The sequence below is a fragment of the Lepidochelys kempii genome, chromosome 1 (genome assembly GCF_965140285.1).
Source record: "Lepidochelys kempii isolate rLepKem1 chromosome 1, rLepKem1.hap1, whole genome shotgun sequence".
Classification (NCBI taxonomy): domain Eukaryota; kingdom Metazoa; phylum Chordata; order Testudines; family Cheloniidae; genus Lepidochelys; species Lepidochelys kempii.
The window spans coordinates 353,417,555-353,439,715 of NC_136380.1; the positions used below are offsets into that span (position 1 = coordinate 353,417,555).

Sequence of the window (22,161 nt, forward strand, 5' to 3'; positions counted from 1 at the left end):
GTAAAACAGAAGGTTTATTAGATGACAGGAACATGGTCTAAAACAGAGCTTGCAGGTGCAGAGAACGGGACCCCTCAGCTGGGTCCATTTTGGGGGGCCGTGAGCCAGACAACCACGTCTGCACTTCACTCCATGTCCCAGCCAGCCCCAAACTGAAACTCCCTCCAGCCCCTCCTCCTCTGGGCTTTGTTCCTTTCCTGGGCCAGGTGGTCACCTGATTCCTTTGTTCTCCAACCCTTTAGCTCTCACCTCCCAGGGGGGAAGGGCCCAGGCCATCAGTTGCCAGGAAACAGGGTGTCGGCCATTCTCTGTGTCCAGACTCCTGCACACACCGGCCCTCTAGGGCTCTGCAATGATCATACACCCTTACCCCACCACCTAGATACTTAAGAACTGCCTAGGGGAAACTGAGGCACCCCCACACTATTCAGAGGAAACATTAAGAAGAGTCCCACTTCGTCACATCTCTCCCCCCTTCGAGATCGAACTGAGCGGGGTCACTTTAGCCAGTGACCTGGGGAAGTTCGAAGCCACCAACGTTCCCATGGATGCCCCAGCCTTCCTTGGTAGGAGTTACACCAGGCCCTTCCAGTTTCACGCCCTCCCTTAGGTCGGGGGTGGTCGATAGCACTAGCAGGCTGCATGTGGGAAGGTTTCTGCAGCCCATGCCCTTTGGCCACCCCAAAACCCCAGGGGGTCAAACTGGGATTGGGTTTTCTCCGAGTGCTCCAGTCTGGAGGGCTGCAATTCGGGCTCTCTTGGTTAAGGGCCCCCATCTTGACCTGGGCCACATACTGTTCACTTACAGAACTAGCATGGAGACATCCCTTTCTCCACAACCTTGTCTCCCCAACAAGCTGGCCAAACACAGCCACTTGGTTATAGGACGGTATACCTTTCTTAACAGCTTTCACTCCATCTGAGACCTTCTCAAAGCTATCCACACTGGATCTTTCAACAGGAAAGTCAGTGGATCCATTCACAACAGAAAATTTCTGGCTGTTAGGAACTGAAACTTTCTTGATTAAATCATTTTCACACCCTTCCGTTGCAGTAAACTGCTTGCAAAGACTCCATGAGGATTCCTTTCCGTAGGGCTTTTCTATGCAACAATTCACCCCTCCCAGAAATTCTGCTCTTACCCTCTTTACCTAGGGCTTGCTCTAGGGGAACACTTTCCTGAGCAACAACAGACTCTTTCTGGGTCTCCCTTACATCCAGAATCACCTCTGGCCCATCCGGTGGATTCCTACATAATCCCCTTTGAGGCAAACTTACAGACTTCCTAGATAAAAGGTTAGAAGCATTCTCCTTCCCTTTGCCACACACAAGTTCAGGAATCTTTTCCTTCTTGCGACAGGTTTCCACACCCTCAGTAGGTAACACAATCACACACCTTCATGCTCTCCTTGTGCCCTGGCTAGGATCTCACCCTGATTAGACAGAGTTGCTCCACCCTTTCCAACAACACACTAGCAACAGGCAAAATACAAGCACCAGAATTGTCTGGTCTCTGGGATTTTACATAGACCCTAACTGGATGCGACCTAGTTACAGGGCCATTCTCCCGAGCAGACAGAAACTTAGGACCCTTCCCTTCCTGGGCTTTAGCTGAATCCAGAACCAGCTCTGAGACAACTGCACGACCCTCAACCATCACAGGCTGAAAGGCCCCTTCTGTCTGCTCCACAGACAAAGAAGAGCCGGACACACTTTCTCCTTTACCAGACACACAGGTTGGGATCTCATTCCCTTTGTCCCAGCACACAAGGCTGGTCACAGACAACTGCTTGAAGACCAGGGTAGCTCCCTCCATAGGCAAGTTGTCACGGAGTGTGGGGGAGTCCAGGCCCTGCACCCCTCTTCCTGGGATCCACTGAGACTCTCAGCCAGCCAGTAAAACAGAAGGTTTATTGGACAACAGGAACACGGTCCAAAACAGAGCTTGTGGGTACACCCAGGACCCCTCAATCACGTCCTTCTGGGGGAGCAGGGAGCTTAGACCCCAGCCCTGGGGTTCCCTGTGTTCCTCTCCCCAGCCCCAAACTGAAACTAAAACCCACCCAGCAGGTTCCCTGCTGCAGCCTCTGTTCACATTCCTGGGCAGAGGTGTCACCTCCCCCTCCCCCTCCTGGCTCAGGTGACAGGCTCTCAGGTCTCCCATCCCCAGGGCACATTCCAAGGTCAACACTCCCCCCTCCCTGCTGCGTCACATCGTCACATCTCTCCCCCCTTCGAGACTGAACTGAGCGGGGTCACACTGACCAGTGACCTGGGGAAGTTCGGGGCCCCCTCTCCGGGACAGCGCATCCGCTATCAGGTTGGCACTTCCCTTCACGTGGACCACGTCCATGTCGTAATCCTGCAGGAGCAGGCTCCATCTCAGGAGCTTGGCGTTGGCTCCTTTCATCTGGTGCAGCCAGGTCAGGGGAGAGTGGTCGGTGTAGACGGTGAAGTGTCGCCCGAAGAGATAGGGCTCTAGTTTCTTGAGGGCCCACACCATGGCCAGGCACTCCTTCTCGATGGCCGCGTAGTGTTGCTCCCGGGGTAGCAACTTCTTGCTCAGGTACACGATGGGGTGTCTCTCCCCCTTTTCATCCTCCTGCATTAACACCGCCCCCAGTCCCGTGTCTGAGGCGTCGGTGAACACCACAAAGGGCTTGTCAAAGTCTGGGTTTGCCAGAACTGGGCCACTGACCAGAGCCTCCTTCAGCGCCCGGAAAGCCACCTGGCACTGCTCGGTCCAGACCACCTTGTCTGGCTTCCCCTTCTTGCATAGCTCCGTGATGGGGGTGGCGATGGCGCTAAAGTGGGGCACAAATCTTCGGTAGTATCCTGCCATCCCAATAAAGGCTTGGACCTGCTTTTTGGTGTGGGGAGCGGGCCAGTCTCTGATCACCTCCACCTTGGCTGGTTCCGGCTTTAGGCGGCCGCTCCCCACCCGATGGCCCAGGTAAGATACTTCCGCCATCCCCACCTTGCACTTCTCCGCTTTTACAGTCAGCCCAGCCCCCTGGAGTCGGTCCAGCACTTGTCTAACCTGGGACACGTGGTCCTCCCAGGTCTGGCTAAAGACACAGATGTCATCAATATACGCCACGGCAAAACTCTCCATCCCCCTCAGGAGCTGGTCCACTAGGCGCTGGAAGGTGGCCGGCGCTCCCTTGAGGCCGAAAGGCAGGGTCAGGAACTCATAGAGCCCCAGAGGGGTGATAAAGGCCGATTTCAGCCGGGCATCTGCATCCAGCGGCACTTGCCAGTAGCCCTTTGTAAGGTCCATGGTGGTAAGGTACCGAGCTCCTCCCAGCTTGTCTAGGAGCTCATCCGGCCTGGGCATGGGGTAGGCATCAGATACAGTGATGGCATTGAGCTTCCGATAGTCCACACAGAACCGGACCGACCCGTCCTTTTTGGGGACCAGCACCACTGGCGAGGCCCAAGGGCTGGCCGATGGCTGGATCACCCCCAAAGCCAGCATGTCCCGGACCTCTCTTTCCAGGTCCTGAGCAGTTTTCCCTGTGACTCGGAAGGGGGAGCATCTTATCGGCGGGTGCGACCCTGTCTGCACCCGGTGGACAGTCAGATTAGGGCGTCCAGGCTGGTTGGAAAACAGCTGTCGGTACGGATGCAGCACCTCCCTGACCTCAGCTTGCTGGGCAGGGGTTAGCTGATCCGAGAGGGGAATTGTTTCCAGGGGGAAACCAGCTCTGGTCCCAGGGAATAGATCTACTAAAGGGTCATCTCCCTGCTCTTCCCACTGTCCACACACAGCCAACACCACATTCCCCCTGGCATAATATGGCTTCATCATATTCACATGGTACACCCGGTGGTGGTGCGCCCGGTTCGACAGCTCCACCACATAGTTTACCTCATTGAGCTGCTTGACGACCTTGAAAGGGCCCTCCCAGGCGGCCTGTAGTTTGTTCTTTCTCACTGGGAGGAGAACCATCACCTGATCCCCGGTGGCGTAGGCATGGGCCCGTGCCGTGCGGTCATACCAGACCTTCTGCTTCCTCTGGGCTCTGGCCAGATTCTCCCTGGCCAGGCCCATGAGTTCAGCCAGTCTCTCTCGGAAGATCAGGACATACTCCACCACTGACTCTCCATCGGGAGTGGCCTTCCCCTCCCACTCGTCTCTCATCAGGTCCAGGGGGCCCCTCACCCTCCTGCCATATAACAGTTCGAAAGGCGAAAATCCGGTAGACTCCTGGGGCACCTCCCTGTACGCGAACAGCAGGTGAGGTAAGTACTTGTCCCAATCCTGTGGGTGCTGGTTCATAAAGGTTTTCAGCATCATCTTTAGCGTCCCGTTAAACCTCTCCACCAGCCCATTGGATTGGGGGTGATACGCTGAGGCCCAGTCGTGCCGGACCCCACATTTCTCCCACAAGCACCGGAGCAGGGCCGACATGAAGTTGGAGCCTTGGTCTGTCAAGACTTCCTTGGGGAACCCCACTCGGCTGAAAATGGTCAGGAGCGCATCGGCCACGGTGTCTGCTTCAATGGAAGCTAAGGGCACTGCCTCGGGGTAGCGGGTGGCAAAATCTACCACCACCAGAATGTATTTCTTCCCCGACCGGGTCGTCCTGCTGAGAGGCCCCACGATGTCCATGGCCACCTTCTGGAAAGGCTCCTCTATGATGGGCAAAGGTCTCAAAGCCGCTTTCCCCTTGTCCCGGGCCTTCCCCACCCTCTGACAGGGGTCACAGGATCGGCAATACTGCCGGACCGTGGTAAAGACCCCGGGCCAGTAAAAGTTCTGTAGCAACCTCTGCCGGGTGCGCCGGATTCCCTGGTGCCCTGCGAGGGGGATGTCATGGGCCAGGGACAGGAGCCTGCGGCGATACTTCTGGGGGACCACCAGCTGCCTCCTGATCCTACAGGACTCCACTTCCCTTGTGGGAGCCCATTCTCGGTACAGGAACCCCTTCTCCCACAGGAACCTCTCCTGGCAGCCTCTCCTCATAGTCCGTACCACACCAAGGTCGGCCAGGTCCCTGAGCTTCCGCAAGGAGGGATCTTTCCTCAACTCGGCCTGGAACTCAGCGGCTGGGGAAGGGATGGGGCCCGGTTCCCTCTCGCTGGCCAGGTCTGAGGCCTCCGCCTCTCTGAGCCGTGCCCCTCGGCCCTCCCCCCCCACCAGGGTAGGGTCCTGTGTCTCCGGTGTGATACCCTCCCCGAGGTCAGGGCGCAGTGCCCCTCGCCGGCTCTGGCTACGCGTCACAACCAGGGCGACCTGGGGCCTGCTTGGCCAGTCCTCTAGGTCTCCCCCCATCAAAACTTCAGTGGGCAAATGGTGGTGTACCCCCACATCCTTGGGGCCCTCCTTGGCCCCCCATTTCAGGTGTACCCTTGCCACGGGCACCTTAAATGGGGTCCCGCCCACCCCTGTCAGGGTCAGATAGGTGTTGGGCACCACCCGATCTGGGGCCACCACCTCGGGCCGGGCCAGCGTCACCTCCGCGCCCGTATCCCAGTATCCATTGACCTTCCTCCCATCCACCTCCAGGGGAACAAGGCACTCTCTCCGGAGGGACAGCCCCGCGCCCACCCTGTAAACTGAGCACCCTGAGTCCAGAGCCTCCAGCCCCCTGGTGGAGTTGGCCTGGGGTACTCTTCCCTCCGGGGCAGGTGGTAAACTGGTAGGCCCCCTTTCCTGGGTCGTCTGCCCCTCGTCCAGCTGGGTCCCTACCCAGTTAACCCTGGGTAGGTTGGGTCTGCTCAGTTTGTCCCTGAGCCCGGGGCACTGGGACCGTACGTGGCCTTTCTGGCCACAGTGATAGCAGCTCAGGTCACGTTGGTCCCCTCGAGCGGGTCGGAGGGGCCCGACGCCAGGCGTTCCCCTTGGGAGGGGGTTCTCCCTATTTCCCCGCTGGGAGGCCCCCTGGTGACTCTCTCTCTGCATCGGGGGGGGCCTGTTCTTTTGGGGCTCCTCCCGGCTACCCCCTGACCGACTGTTCACAAACTCGTCGGCCAGCTGCCCTGCGTGCTGGGGGTTCTCGAGCTTTTTGTCCACCAACCACAGCCTCAGGTCGGAAGGGCACTGATCATACAGTTGCTCCAGTACGATTAGGTCAAGCAGGTCCTCTTTAGCTCGGGCCCCAGCTGTCCACTTGCGGGCATACCCCTGCATCCGGTTGACCAGTTGTAGGTAGGTGACCTCAGGCGTTTTACGCTGACTCCAGAACCTTCTCCGGTACATCTCGGGGGTCAGCCCAAACTCACGGAGCAGGGCCTGTTTGAACAGTTCATAGTCCCCTGCCTCCGCCCCTGTCATCCGGCTGTACACCTCCACGGCTTTGGGGTCCAGTAAGGGGGTGAGAAACTGGAGCCTGTCTGCAGGGTCAACCCTGTGCAGCTCGCAGGCATTTTCAAAGGCCGTCAGGAAGCTATCTATGTCCTCCCCCTCCTTCCTCTGAGCCAGGAAGCACTTATCAAAGTTCCTTGCCGTCTTGGGTCCCCCCGCACTCACCGCAGCCGGGGCCCCACTGCTCCTCAGCCTGGCCAGCTCCAGTTCATGCTGCCTTTGTTTCTCCTTCTCCTGACGCTCCCTCTCCTTCTCCTCCTGCTCATGTTGACGTTGTTTCTCCTTCTCCTCCTGCTCATGTTGACGTTGTTTCTCGTCATGTTGACGTTGTTTTTCATGATCCTCCAGCTCCCTCATTTTCATCTCCCTCTCCCATTCCAGCCGCCTCCTCTCCAGGGATGGGGAGCTCCGCTGGGAGGATCCCCTGCTGGGTGCCGGGGTCAGGGTGCCCTCGGTATTCGCTGGGCTTCCCCCAACCCCTCCCCCAGACATAGGTAGGAAGGGTCTCGGGATGTCCTCAGCAGCAGTCTGACCCCTCCCAGCCTGGTCAGGCCCCAGGGCCCACGCTGCGTCTGCCGGGCGGCTTCCCTCAGGGACAGGGATCGGGTGATCCAAGCGATCCCTCTCCTCCAGCTGGGCAATCAACTGTTCCTTGGTGGACCTCCCGATGCGCAGCCCCCTCTGCCTGCACAGCTCCACCAGGTCGCTCTTAAGGCGTTTAGCGTACATCTCCCTGCTGGCCACTCGCAGGCCGGGCAACTTTCCACGGTTTCCAGGAAAAGCCCCTCGTGTGCCGGTCCTTCTTGAGGTCACCGACTCTTTGCCAGGGTCGAGCTGCAGACTCCTCTGCCCCTGGGACCGCTCGCTGCAATCCCCCGGGGGACCCTGTTACTGCAAAAGTCTTTCTCTCTGGTCACACATTCCCAGGGGTTAACCGCCCCCCGAAACCGTCTCTCTCTGAATCTTCAGCACGCCTGGTCCCCGTCAATTCCCCTTCGTTTTACTGCTCCCCAGTCACTTACTGCAGGAAGCGCCGTTCACGGGGTGCCGTACATCCCACCGCTACCACCAGTTGTCACGGAGTGTGGGGGAGTCCAGGCCCTGCACCCCTCTTCCTGGGATCCACTGAGACTCTCAGCCAGCCAGTAAAACAGAAGGTTTATTGGACAACAGGAACACGGTCCAAAACAGAGCTTGTGGGTACAACCAGGACCCCTCAATCACGTCCTTCTGGGGGAGCAGGGAGCTTAGACCCCAGCCCTGGGGTTCCCTGTGTTCCTCCACCCAGCCCCAAACTGAAACTAAAACCCACCCAGCAGGTTCCCTGCTGCAGCCTCTGTTCACATTCCTGGGCAGAGGTGTTACCTCCCCCTCCCCCTCCTGGCTCAGGTGACAGGTTCTCAGGTCTCCCATCCCCAGGGCACATTCCAAGGTCAACACTCCCCCCTCCCTGCTGCGTCACATCGTCACACAAGTCAATACCCCTGACAGACAGAGACCCATTTCCTTCACTGTCCCAATTCTCCACCCAGCTAACAGGTAAGGTCCAGGGACTCTCATCTTCCGCTCTCCTCGCCTTCCCACCCTGCTGACTGGACACAGCCATCAGATCACAAGGCTTCCTAGGCTCATCCAAACTTTCCTTACCAAGCACCTTGCCACTCCCCACAGATCCCCTGCCCTGCCTGTGTCTCCCCCCACTCTGCTGGGGTCTCAGCTCCCACTGTGCTCAGCGCTGCCCTTGCTGTCCCAGTGGGGGCAGGCCACTGCTTTCCTCAATGCATCAGAGCCAGCGAGAGTCCCCACTCTGGTGTGCAAGGGGGCAGGGAGCATCTCTCTGTCCCACCCAGCCCCAGGGGTCTGGTTACAGGCAGGCAGGTATCCTGAGCCTAGCGGCTCCTCCCTGCTGCCAGCCAGGTCATCTGCATTTTCACTGACCATTTCCCTCTCCGCCGATTGGTTCCCTGGATTCAAATTCAAACCCTTGGCAGTTACAGGAACAGGGCCTGGATCCTGTCCCAAAGAGACACAGTCACCCCACAACAGGGTCTCGCAGCTGGTGTCCTGGGGCACCCCAACGACCAGCCAGCCCCACCCCTCCTGGGTCTGCACAGGGATCTGGACCATAGGGAAGGCGAGGGGCTTTGTCCCTGGGACCCTCACACAGCTCACACAGCCCCTCAGCATCTGAGGCTGCACCACCCAGGGTCTGACACCAGTTCTCTCTGTCCCAGGATCTCGCCACCCCAGGAATGTCTCCCCATTGACCATCACCTTCCGCTCCCACTGGGGGTCCGAGGGGCCTGGCCCCAGGAAACTCCACACAGATATATAGGTTGGGGTCAGGAGTCGGAGCGTGTCCACCTCCCCACCCATCTGGCTGATGGAGTCTGTGGCCTTGGGACCCAGCAAGGGAGCTAGACACCGGGGCTTTTCCGCAGGGTCCCCTTGGTTCAAATCGCCAGCCTGCTCAAAGGCAGTGAGGTGGCCATCCACACCCCCTCCCTCCTTAACTAGGGGCAGCAATTTAGTCTCGAGGTTCCCTGCGGAACTGGCCCCCCGGGGTCTATCCCCACTCACCCCGGGGAGGTCCCCTAGGCCTCTCCACCCCACCACCGCCAGTTCATGCTGCTGCTGCTTCTGCAGCTCTTTCTCGGGCTCTCGCTGTCTCTCACAGTCCTCTTGCTCCCTCGGACTCAGCTCCAATCCCGTCCGTCTCGATCCCCCGATGGGGAACCCGATCGTGAAGACCCCCATCTGGTCGGGGACAGGAGTCTTGGCGATGCCTGGCTCCCACTCCAGCTGCTCCCAGATCCTGCTATAGCCCCAGTTGGGGTCAGGAATCTGTTCCTTAGAGCGGTCATCCTCCTCCAGCTGCACGATTAACTGTGCTTTGGTGAACTTTCCAACGCTCAACCCTCTCTTTTTGCACAGGGTTACAATGTCCTTCTTAAGGAGACGGGGACAGACCATCACTCCGCTCCTCCCAAGTTGTTGTGGACTCACAGGCCCGTGTGTTCTCAGCTCCCCACGGTTTCCAGGGAGAACCCCTAGTGTGCCAGCCCTTCTCGAGGTCACCACCTCTTTGCCAGGGTCGAGCTGCAGACTCCTCCGCCCCTTGGACTGCTCGCTGCAATCCCCAGGGGAACCCTGTTACTGCAAAAGTCCTTCTCTCTCCCCGGGCCAAGCTGCAGGCTCCTCCGCCCCTGAGACTGCTCACTGCAGTCCCCAGGGGGACCCCATTACTGCACAGTCCTTCTCGCTGGTCACACACTCGCAGGGGTTAACCGCCCCCCGAAACCGCTCCTCTCTGAGCCTTCAGCAGGCCTGGTCCTCGGCAATTCCCCTTCGTGTTACTGCTCCCCAGTCACTTACTGCAGGAAGCGCCATCCACGGGGTGCAGTACATCCCACCGCTGCCACCAGTTGTCACGGAGTCCCTGGGCGATGCTCTGGAACTGCTCCCCATGAAGCCAGTCAGGACTCTGGGGTAGTCGCCTTTCTGTGAGCAGCCTGTCTGCAGGACACACAGCTCACACAGCTTCCACCTTCCTGGGTCTGGCCTCGGAGCATTCAGCATCCTCTGCCCCTCCGTGTGCTTCCCCACAGCGAGTCCGCTCAGGCGGGGCTCCTGGGGAAGCCAGAGGGTCCTGCACCCCAACTTCGCAGTCAGACGTGACTCTCAGCCAGCCAGTAAAACAGAAGGCTTATTAGATGACAGGAACATGGTCTAAAACAGAGCTTGCAGGTGCAGAGAACGGGACCCCTCAGCTGGGTCCATTTTGGGGGGCCGTGAGCCAGACAACCACGTCTGCACTTCACTCCATGTCCCAGCCAGCCCCAAACTGAAACTCCCTCCAGCCCCTCCTCCTCTGGGCTTTGTTCCTTTCCTGGGCCAGGAGGTCACCTGATTCCTTTGTTCTCCAACCCTTCAGCTCTCACCTTGCAGGGGGGAAGGGCCCAGGCCATCAGTTGCCAGGAAACAGGGTGTCGGCCATTCTCTGTGTCCAGACTCCTGCACACACCGGCCCTCTAGGGCTCTGCAATGATCATACACCCTTACCCCACCCCCTAGATACTTAAGAACTGCCTAGGGGAAACTGAGGCACCCCCACACTATTCAGAAGAAACATTAAGAAGAGTCCCACTTCGTCACAGGGGGTCATACAGCTCACACTCGTAGCCATAGGAACATCAGTTAACACAGTAACCTCGGTAACCAGAGCCGCGTGATTTAACAGAGCCACGCGTAAACCCCTGGGCAATCCAGAGCTGTCACTGGGTGCCCTGGGCCCTGACCAAGCGGTGGGGCCATTCTCTGCCAAGGCCATCAATTGCCCCTCTCTCAGGGTGGCTACTGGGCTTCCCCGCTTCTCCCCCGGGCCCGCTCTCTGGACCCTGTTCTCACCCATCTTCCCTGTAGTAACTGGGAACTGACATCTTTCGGGGCCAGGCCCGTGGGGTCAAGCTATTGAGATGGTTATTTACTGTGTGTATTACAGGAGCTTCTGGAAGTTCTAACTGAGACCAGGGCCCCATCACGCCGGGCACTGCCCAGACACAGAGAGGGAAACCGGCCCTGCCCAGCGGAGATCAGGGCCTTGTTGTGCCAGGTGCTTCCAGACACACGGTGAAAGACAGGCCCTGTCCCCAGGAACTTGTACCCTAAAAGGACAAGGCAGACAAAAAGAAGTATTATCTTGCTCATGTAACAGATGGGGAATGAGGGCCCAGAGACAGCCAGATTTGTGCAGCAGACGGGGACAGTAAATAGTTTCACATCCTGGGAAAAATGTTCAGGAATTGACAATGGAGAAATCTATCCGCACTGACCCTTTCCTGCAAACGGCTTCAGGTTTGGCAAATGGGCATTTCCCACCTGGCTCTTGTGTGCCGGAAAGTGCAGAATGCAGCATGGCCCTCCCTTGGGAGCAAAATGCACAGAGCCCTGCCCCAGCAGCCCCTGGGTAATGAGCCCGATGAGATGGGGGCATGAGGCACTGGACCTCCCTGGCCGACAGCCACATGGGCACATTGCAGCATGAAGCATGGCTCTTCACACCTGCAGAGCCATGGGGGCAGGTGGCCTGGCCCAAGCTGCAATGTGCAGTGCACCCAGCCTCAGGGCTAGGAACCATCGTGTGCCAAAGAGGGGAGTATGAGTAATGAGGCTGGCATGCAATGGAAGCAGCAGTCACACGGATGTTTGCAGCAAACTCACAGTGCCCACAGCTGGAGCTGGCAGAGCCCCCGTGGCCCCTGGCCCACGACTCTCCACATCCTGCTGGGTCTCAGTGACTGGAGCTACCGAGTCCCAGAGCTCCTGGCTGGCCAATCTCCAGGGCTCATGCTAGAAAATTCCTGGTGACACCAGCTGGCCAAGACCCAGGGACCCAGAGCCCTAGGCTGGAAGGATCCTTGTGCCAACCGCTAGCTGAATGCCACTTTTGATGGCTCACAGTAGCCTTGCGAACCCAGCCAGCAAAGTCCCAGAGCCAGTGGTTTGCTGCATCCCAGAGTCCCTTGGCTGGCCAAGTCCCAATGCCAGAAGCTGGGGGAGCCGCAATGTTCCCAGCTGGCAGCCTCCTAGCTGTCAAAGTGCCAATGCTCCAGGTGGCAGAGCCGGGGCCTGGGGTGCTGCTGGTTGGCCGGTGCAGTGTGTTAGGAAAGAAATTCTGACCTGTACTCACAGGAGGCGTGTCGCTGAGGCGCAGAGCTCCTGAGATCCCAGCCAGAGCAGAGACCAGGTGGCTGCGGCTACAGGAGCCCAGAGAGCTGGCCAGTCGGCCAGCCGAGACTCAGCACAGCTGCTTCTGCTTAGCCACTGTAATAGGATCAAGCTGCCTCCATCTGTTCGTCTGGGCCTGCCAAGCTAATCTACCTCCCTGCAGCCTTGCTGTCCCTGTGCCTCCCTGCACACGTCGGCTACCAGCCCTTCAGGAGGGGCAGGATCATCCCCCCACATCCCTGACCTGGGCATGGCCCCCTTTAAGGGCAGATGCTCAGGACAGTCTGCACCAGCCCAGGGGGGACTGCTAGGATGACCTGGCACTTCTGGGGCAGGTTCTGCCCTCTGCTGCCCACTGGGCCTGTCAGGGAGCGAGACTGACAGGGAGGGTGGCTGTGTGGCTGGGGCTCTGGCCTGGTGAGCTGGGTTCAATTCCCTGCTAGGCAGCACGTGGCAAGTCCCCTTGTGTCTCTGCCCCAGTTTCCCGTGGTGACATGGGGGAAAGCTATTCTCGCTGCAGGCCCTTTGGGGCAGGGTCTGTGCGACTTCCAGTGCCATGGGGCTGCAACCTTCGCTGCCTGCTGCACTAAGAGGTGACCAGACAATTCACATCAAAAGCCAGGCCAATTTCTACACTCAGGACTGCAAGCTAGCCAGCCAGGGACCATATTCTGGTGTGCTGGCTGCCACCGTCTGACCCAGCAGTGACACGGGGGTATTTCCTGGGATGGTGGCTCTCTCCCAGGCACAACATCTGAAGGAAACATTGAATAAGTGCTGTCCACCCTCACTTGGTGCAAAAGCACAGCTCAGACAGTCACCAAACCCAGTTCCTTGCCCTGAACACTCTCCCTGGGGCCGGCTGCCCCAGCGGACCCCCAGTGCCTTGGACCCACTGCAGCAACGCACCTTCCACAGGGGCAGAACAAGGCAGTTTTATGGAATGAAGAACTGGTGCAAATCAGGGTCCTGCAGAAACGTCTGGGACACTGGGCAAGTGTAGGGGTAACCCTGCGGTACAAAGTCACTTCGCTGTAACACAAATAACAAAGGACCCCCAGCCCGCTATCCCGTGCACTAGAGCCAAAGGCGTGCTCGGAGCCAGGCAGAACACAGCACGGCTGGGCGGTTACCCTGGGCCTGCCCTCTGCCCCCACCATCCAGGGACCAGCACGACAGGGCACAGAAGGCTCATGACAATCTGGCTCCCCCCCCCCCGGTCGGGACTCACAGCAAAGGCAACAGGCCAGCTGACCACCTGGGTCCCACCTGGTACAAGTTCCCGTCTCAGGCACAGCACAGGGGGCGATTTGCTTGGACAGCTTGACGAGAATCTGCTGAAATAAAAGATAACCCCTCTGCACTGACCCTCCCACTCCCTCTGCTTTCTAGGGCCCGGCTGCACTGACCCTCCCCCAACCTGGGACCCGGCTGCACTGATCCTCCCTCTGACCGGGCTGCACTGACCCTCTCCTTCCCTCTATTCCCTGGGACCTGGCTGCACTGACCCTCCCCTTCCCATAACCTCAGGGACAGGAGACCACAGAGGGAAGAGATGCTTCAGCCTGATTCTCAGCACTGCACACACAGAAATGAGTGAGCAAAAACACCTGCTGCATTTACACGTTGCATACTTTCATGGTACCTTTTTGCAAACTGGGCCTGGCACAGATGTACGCCAATGTGAATGTGAGACTGTGGCTGCTCCCTGCTAAACTCGGGGTGGTTCTGGGCTGTGCCTATGTGTGTGGGCAGGCAGCATGGGCTCTCCATCTGCAATGTGTTGCACGCCCGAAGCTTTAGGGTTCTCCTTCTGCCTTTTGGTGGCCAGGTTCCTGCTAGCCCCATGCTAGGCCCATCCAGCCTTGCAGAAACCTGCCACATCCAGCTAACCACTGAGAGAAGCCAAGGGGGGAACAGGCCTGTTGCCCCAAGTGATCTCGGGGGGCCGGGGGAGGGGGAAGAGCTGGAGCACCTTGCTTAGTCCATTGCAATGGCCAATGTTATTAACCAGCCAAGAGTTCTCTCTCTGCAAACAGCACTGCAGATGGGCAGTTAAACAAGTGGATACATGCAAATGTTAAAGTTCCTATAGAGGCATTAACTGAGCCACATTGTTCAGATGGGGCCTCAATCCCCCGCCCAGGCCCTCTGCAAAGAGGGGTGTGAAAAGCTCTGTGACGGCCAAAGGCTTGTGTTCAGATACTACAGTGGTGGGCAGCAGGATAGTGGTCTGAGCTGCAGCCAAACAACCTGGTCTGGCCTAGGTGGGTCTGACCCCGCGAGATCAGTAAGCCTTTGAAAGACAGCTATTAATCCCAGTGATGGGGTGAAGGGAAGCAGGGTTGTGTGATGCTGCCAGGCTGGCAGCGGGGCTGCGAGGGACACTCTCCAGGGAGCTGAGCTGAGGGCGCCAGGTCCAGCGGAGCTGTGGGAAGCATGAAGCAAAGCAGCTCTCCCCTTAACGCCACTTTCCTTCTGCTTTTAACAACCATTCTGGTTGAGATCTGGTTCTGTGGATGAAGGGAAAGCAGTGGACATGTTGTTCCTTGACTTTAGCAAAACTTTTGACACGGTCTCCCACAATATTCTTGCCAGCAAGTTAAAGAAGTATGGGCTGGATGAATGCACTATAAGGTGGATAGAAAGCTGTCTAGATTGTCGGGCTCAACGGGTAGTGATCAATGGCTCCATGTCTAGTTGGCAGCCGGTATCAAGTGGAGTGCCCCAAGGGTCGGTCCTGGGGCCTGTTTTGTTCAATATCTTCATTAATGACCTGGAGGATGGTGTGGATTGCACCCTCAGCAAATTTGCAGATGACACTAAACTGGGAGGAGAGGTAGATACGCTGGAGGGGAGGGATAGGATACAGAGGGCCCTAGACAAATTAGAGGATTGGGCCAAAAGAAATCTGATGAGGTTCAACAAGGACAAGTGCAGAGTCTTGCACTTAGGACGGAAGAATCCCATGCACCGCTACAGACTAGGGACCGAATGGCTCGGCAGCAGTTCTGCAGAAAAGGACCTAGGGGTGACAGCGGACGAGAAGCTGGATATGAGTCAACAGTGTGCCCTTGTTGCCAAGAAGGCCAGTGGCATTTTGGGATGTATACGTAGGGGCATAGTCAGCAGATTGAGGAACGTGATCGTTCCCCTCTATTCGACATTGGTGAGGCCTCATCTGGAGTACTGTGTCCACTTTTGAGCCCCACACTGCAAGAAGGATGTGGAAAAATTGGAAAGAGTCCCGCGGAGGGCAACAAAAATGATTAGGGGTCTGGAACACATGACTTATGAGGAGAGGCTGAGGGAACTGGGGATGTTTAGTCTATGGAAGAGAAGAATGAGGGGGGATTTGATAGCTGCTTTCAACTACCTGAAAGGGGATTCCAAAGAGGATGGCTCTAGACTGTTCTCAGTGGTAGCAGATGACAGAACTAGGAGTAATGGTCTCAAGTTGCAGTAGGGGAGAGTTAGGTTGGATATTAGGAAAAACTTTTTCACTAGGAGGGTGGTGAAACACTGGAATGCGTTACCTAGGGAGGTGGTGGAATCTCCTTCCTTAGAAGTTTTTAAGGTCAGGCTTGACAAAGGCCTGGCTGGGATGATTTAATAGTGGATCGGTCCTGCTTTGAGCAGGGAGTTGGACTAGATGACCTCCTGAGGTCCCTTCCAACCCTGATATTCTATGATTCTATGAAATCACTGCCCTGTGCGTGGCTGGGGAACCTTTGCCAAGCTCTCCCGAACCCTAACCCCTTCCCTTGGTCTGGGCCTGACCTTGTTCTGCGTGAGACGGAATCGGCTACCCGCTTAGCATGGGAACAAGAGGGATGCTGCTGTACAGAGGAGGCAGGTGCTGCAGAAGGTGTGGAGCTCTCCTGTGGGGAGCAGAGGCAAGGGGTGCAGGGGACCTCAGGTACAGGGGGCTGGGATCTCTCCTCCTGGGGGACGGGAGCCGGGACTGCTACTGGGGGGGACAGGGAGCAGGGAAGTCTCATATGGGAGGGAGCATGCACACAGCAGAGCCCAGGGTCTCTCATTGGGAGACTGGTGTCCACTGGGCCAGCTGACTATTTAAGCCTGTCAACCCAAGCCCTAGGGCAGCATCTCATCAGCTTCCTGGGGACCAGCAACTGACTCACCAGGCCACCTTCAGCCATGGGGCCTATAGGAAACAGGCACTGTAAAACGCTCAGGAAAGAGACTGCCTTCCTGTCACCAGAGGCTTCTCTGCAGAGAGCTCAGTGAAAACCCTCCTCCAGGGGAAGGGGCTGTCACAAAAGCAAACAGAGCAACACGAGGCAGAAGGAATGTGATGGCGAGTGGGATGAAGTGGGAATTCTCTGTAATATTTTTATGACTGATGTGCAGGGTGTGATGCTGGCAGAGCTTGTGCCAGGGCTGCAGGGGTCAGCGTTGCACTGACAAATCCATAGCTGGACACCAGCGCAGCTCTCCTGTATGTTAGTGTTGTCCGAGTTAGGGGTGAGCTTTACAAGAATAAAAGGAGGATTTGTGGCACCTTAGAGACTAACACATTTATTTGAGCATAAGCTTCCGTGAGCTACAGCTCACTTCATCGGATGCATTCAGTGGATGAAGTGAGCTGTAGCTCACGAAAGCTCATGCTCAAATAAATTGGTTAGTCTCTAAGGTGCCACAAGTCCTCCTGTTCTTTTTGCGGATACAGACTAACGCGGCTGCTACTCTGAAACCTGTCAACTTACAAGAATGTGTTCAGCGTTTAGACTCTGTGGAACGCTTGTACGTTGCTGCCAGAGTTAATCTCATGTGTAATGTCTGTATCCCATGCTACAAGGTGACATGTAAGCTTTGCTTTATAACTGTAGAAATGCCTGCTCTGAATCTGTGAACCCAGGCAGGAGGAATGGTCCACCACCCATCAGGAAGGACGATCAGAACTCAATGGGCCCTTGTAGAACATCAGGATCCAAAGACTTGGTTCAGGGCCCTCTCACACCCATGCAGGTGTTAAGTGCAGGAAAGCCTGTCCCATCAGCTTGAATGCTGGAAGAAGGGAATAAAACAGGACCACAAGAAAATTGTTCATCTCACTCTTAGCTGTTTGGACTCTCCCTGGGCTGGAGCTAGGGAAGAGAAGCAGAGATCCCCAGGGTCAACCGGGATTAGCCGTATCAGACATTCAGTGCTGACAGATTGCTACAACTCTCTCACGTTAGAGACTGTAACTCATCTGTGTGTACATGTTGCCTGCTTTAACATGTGAATAACTCTCTTGTTTCTTTTTCCTAGTTAATTAGTTTTAATTAGTTTTAATTAGTTTGCCATGGGATCGGCGACCAGTGTTGTCTTTGAAGTGAGGCGTGGATGGCAGACAGACTGGAGGGCCCCAGTGCCTACCTGTGACTCCCCGGTAAGACTGCTCTCGTGCTTCAGGAACTCACACTTGTTACTGGGCTGGTGAACTCTAATCGCAGAACACGCGACCGGCTTGGGGCGTCTGCCCAGCTTCTGACAGCCTGCCCTGAGGCTGGCACTCCCGGCTATGAACCGCTCCAGGCAGCAAGACATATGGCAGTGACTTAGATGTCAAAGGGTTAAAATGCTGCCCCTGGAGGAAAGCAAGAGACAGGAGATGTTTGTCTGGGGTGGTATGAACGGGTTTTTCAGGACTGGCCGGAACTGACGCAGAGCAATGGAGGCTGTGGAAAGACAGTGGGAACCCCAAGGACTGAGCTACTGACCCCATCCCCAGGCAATTCTGGCAGGCAGCACATGTGAGCGCAGCTGGTGGGCAGGAGGAGGACAATGGGGCAGGCAGCTGTGGGTATGTCTACACTCACAGCGCTACCCTGTCGATGGGAGGGGTTCTCCCTGGCGTAGGGACTCCCCCTCCCTGAGAGGCCGTAGCTAGGGCGAGGAACAATTCCTCCCTCCCCTAGGGGTTAGGTTGGAGCAGCCACGTCTCTCCGAGGTGTGGAGTTGCACACCCAGGAAAGACAGCTCTCTCGATGGGCCAGACACAGAGAATGGAAACCGAGGTGCTTCCTACAGCAAACGGGAGCCTTGGCATTGGCCAGTCTGGACTGTGTCTTTGCTGCCCTACGCTGGTCTACGGGCTCCCCATGCCATGTTCCAGGGGACCCCTAAACCCTGCTCTGTTTGGAAAGGCTGCCTGGCATGACTGTAATGGTGCATGGATCCCTGAACAGTGCAGCCTCTCTGAGCCAGAGCCGGTCTCAGCGGGAATTGCCGGGCAGAGCTTTTGGGGTGAACCAGCAGGGCTGGAGCCCAGATGCTCAGCCTTGGGGGTGTTAAGGCCTGTGGCCTGCTCTTAAGGCAGAGTGGGACCCCTGGGGGGCTCCTTCAAGGGCTTGTTGAAAAGCTGGCGTCGCACAGAGCCTGCAGACGGTGCTGTCCCAAAAGCAAAGAGAGCAACACAATACGTAAGGAATGGAGCAGAGAGTGACACCAGACCCAGTGCAATGTCCACGGACACAAAGGGAACAAACCATGTCGGGGAGACTGGCTGCTGCTCAGCCCCCGTCTCCCAGAACACACAGGCAATGGCAAATCCCGCTGGGGCCAGGGTAACTGGCGGGGCTGGGCCTGGCAACTCCTATATCTGCCCGAACTCTCCATACCCTAGTGCCCATGCATCGCACACAGACACAGAGACATAGACACACGGACACAGACACACACACAGAGACATAGACACACAGATGGACACACACACACGCAGACACACACACAGACATAGAGACATAGACACACAGACACACACACACACGCAAAGACATAGACACACAGACACACACAGACGCACACACACAGAGACAGACACACACACAGACACACACACACACACACGCAAAGACATAGACACACAGACACAGACAAACACACACACAGAGACATAGACACACACACAGACACACACATGCAGAGACATAGACACACACACACAGACACACACACACAGACACACACATGCAGAGACATAGACACACAGACACACATGGACACACACACGGAGACACACAGAGAGACACATAGCAGAGACATAGACACACACACAAACACACAGATAGACACAGACACACACACACAGACTCAGATACACACACACGGAGACACACTCACAGAGACAGACACAGACATACACTCAGAGACACAGACACACACACAGAGACATAGACACACAGACGGACACACACAGACAGACACACACACATGCAGAGACATAGACACACACACACACAGAGAGACACAAACAGACATACACACTCGTCTCACAAATCAAATCCGACAACTCACTGGGGCTCCCCGCAGGCTCCTGTGCTGTAGCAGCCAGCACGCACACACATACCACCCCCCAGTGCCGTTCTCAGCTCCCCATACCCCCTTTCATCCCCGACCACCTCCACAGGTCTGCCCCACGTTCCCCCTCCTGCCAGCACAGCCCAGGTGGCTGCTGGCTCCCTCTGTCTCCACCTTCCCTGCTGGTTGCCCGGTGCTGCTCGGGGTGGGGCTGGTGCACACCTGCACTCGGGGTGGGGCTGTACACACCTGCACTCGGGGTGGGGCTGGTGCACACCTGCACTCGGGGTGGGGCTGGTGCACACCTGCACTCGGGGTGGGGCTGTACACACCTGCACTCGGGGTGGGGCTGGTGCACACCTGCACTCGGGGTGGGGCTGTACACACCTGCACTCGGGGTGGGGCTGGTGCACACCTGCACTCAGGGTGGGGCTGTACACACCTGCACTCGGGGTGGGGCTGGTACACACCTGCACTCGGGGTGGGGCTGGTACACACCTATACCCTGGGGTGGGGCATATCCGGGCACCTGGCAGAGCATAGAACTGTCGGACTGGAAGGGCCCTCCAGAGGCCACCTAGCCCAGACCCCTGCACTGAGGCAGGACTAAGTATTATCTGGACCATCCCTGACAGGTGTTTTCCAACCTGCTCTTAAACATCTCCAATGAGGGAGATTCCACAACCTCCCTGGTCAATTTATCCCAGGGCGTGACCACCCTGACAGTCGGGACGTTTTTCCTCATGTCCAACCTAAACCGCCCTTGCTGCAATTGAAGCCCGTTGCTTCTTGTCTGATCCTCTTGGGTTAAGGAGAAAAAATTTTCTCCCTCTTCCTTGTAACAACCTTTTATGTACTTGAAAACTCTTCTCATGTCCCCTCTCCGTCTTCTCTTCTCCAGACTAAACACACCCAGTTTTTTCAGTCCTCCCTCACAGGTCATGTTTTCTAGCCCTTTCATCATATTTGTTGCTCTTCTCTGGACTTTCTCCAGTTGGTCCCCATCTTTCCTGAAATGTGGCCCCCAGAACTGGACACAACACTCCAGTGGTTCTCAAAAAATATTTTTTACGGACTACTTGAAAATTGCTGAGGGTCTGGGCGGACCCCTTAATGATCTTTCCAAATGTTGTTTGTACCGTTAGCTAACGATTGTAAAGCACTTTGGATAAAAAATAAATTTAATAATAATGAACATTTTTTTGTTCTACAAATAAAAGCCCACAACTCCTATTTTAATATCCATAGTCTCCCCTTTCTAATGTGATGGATGTGCCCTCTCCCCCCCTCCACAGCAGCCCCCGAGCTGGGGCTGGGAAGGGGGGGTCTCTCCCTCTCTCCCCCACCGCAGTAGCCCCCAAGCTGGGGCTGGGAAGGAGCGAGGGAGTGTCTCCCTTGCAGCTGCAGCCCTGGAGCTGGGGAAAGGCGCCTCTTTCTCTGGCTGCCACAGCCCTGCACGTCCCAAATTCCCCCTACCCCCTCTTCTCTCCCCACTGCCCCCTCCTGCCTGCCCCTATTCCCCCCAAGGCCACCCCCTCACCTCACATGTGCATTTTCTCCAGGGTCCAGGCACCTAATCAGTGGAGCCCCGCCTGCACGACTCCACTAATTAGGTGGGTGGCCCTTCGTTCCCTCGTGTGCGGTTGCCGAGGCGCGCACCTTGGAGGGAACTATCCAGGGACCACCTGCATGGAGCTTGCGGACCACTGACCACAGTTTGAGAACCTTGGCAATACTCCATTTGGGGCCTAATCAGCACGGAGCAGAGCGGGAGAATTACTTCTCGTGTCTGGCTTACGACACTCCTGCTAACACAGCCCAGAAGGATGTTTGCTTTTTTGCAACAGTGTCACACTGCTGACTCATATTACCTTGTGATCCACTCTGACACGCAGATCCCTTCCCGCAGGACTCCTTCCTAGGCAGTCATTTCCCATTGTGTACATGCACCATACAGAGATCCCATCAAAGATCTCCTTTCGAACTGCCCAAACGCCACCACATACCCTCCCTCCTGGCTTCTCAGAGCCTGGGCCAGGCCCAGCCCTTTCCCCCACCTCCATTACTGGCCCCCTCTCAGCCTGCCCACCTCTTTCCTCTTCAGGCCCTGCACAGCACTGCTGCTAGGATCCCCCTCCCAGCACTGCTCTGGGCATGTCCGTCCCCACCTTCTGTTCCAGTCCTCATCAGTCCCCCACTCCCCCACTGCAGCAAGTTCACGTCCCCCAGCCTCCCCTCTGGGCTTCGCACAGTCCCACCCACCCACATCTCTGCATCCCCCTCCAGCTGCCTGCCTGAGCCCTGCCATAGGCTCCTGCCAGGCTGCGCCTCACTCCCACCCAGGAGGTCGATGCCATCCCGAAGGGCTGCTCCCCAGAGGGTTACAGGCGGGACCTACCTGATGAGAATGTCACAGGCTTGAGGTTCATGGAAATCCCTCTTCATCTACCTAGGGGCGAGAACACGCAGAGAGGGCAGGAGGTCAATAGCATGCAGTGCCCCGTGCACCCATCCCAGAGCCAGAGGGCAGTGCGGACAGACAGGGACTCAGGGTGGGCAGGGGCTCTGTCGGGCATCCGTCCGGGCAGCAGTGTGGGTCGGATGAATTGGCACTCGGGAGCTGAGCGCACAGCCCCAGCCTCTCCCCCTGTCTGCCCAGGGACCTCACCTGCACACTGAGCCCGGGTTGGAGAGAGCAGAGCTGGGGTGTCCCTAGTGTGGGGAGGTGGCAGCAACCCCCCCCCGCCCCATGCTTCCCAAGGCAACGAGCACTGCCCCATCTGGGACCTGCACGACCCCCCGGGAAGGGGCAGAGC

At 57.1% G+C, this 22,161-nt stretch overlaps 1 protein-coding gene across 1 annotated transcript in view; it reads right to left on the reverse strand.

Annotated features, from left to right (window-relative positions):
* Nucleotides 1–22,161, reverse strand: part of SHANK3 (SH3 and multiple ankyrin repeat domains 3) — a 769,810-nt gene that overhangs the window by 704,212 nt on the left and 43,437 nt on the right. The window contains exon 2 of the mRNA XM_073329053.2: nt 21,744–21,794. The gene's annotated coding sequence lies outside the window, so the exon portion shown is untranslated. The remainder of the gene's footprint in view (nt 1–21,743; nt 21,795–22,161) is intronic.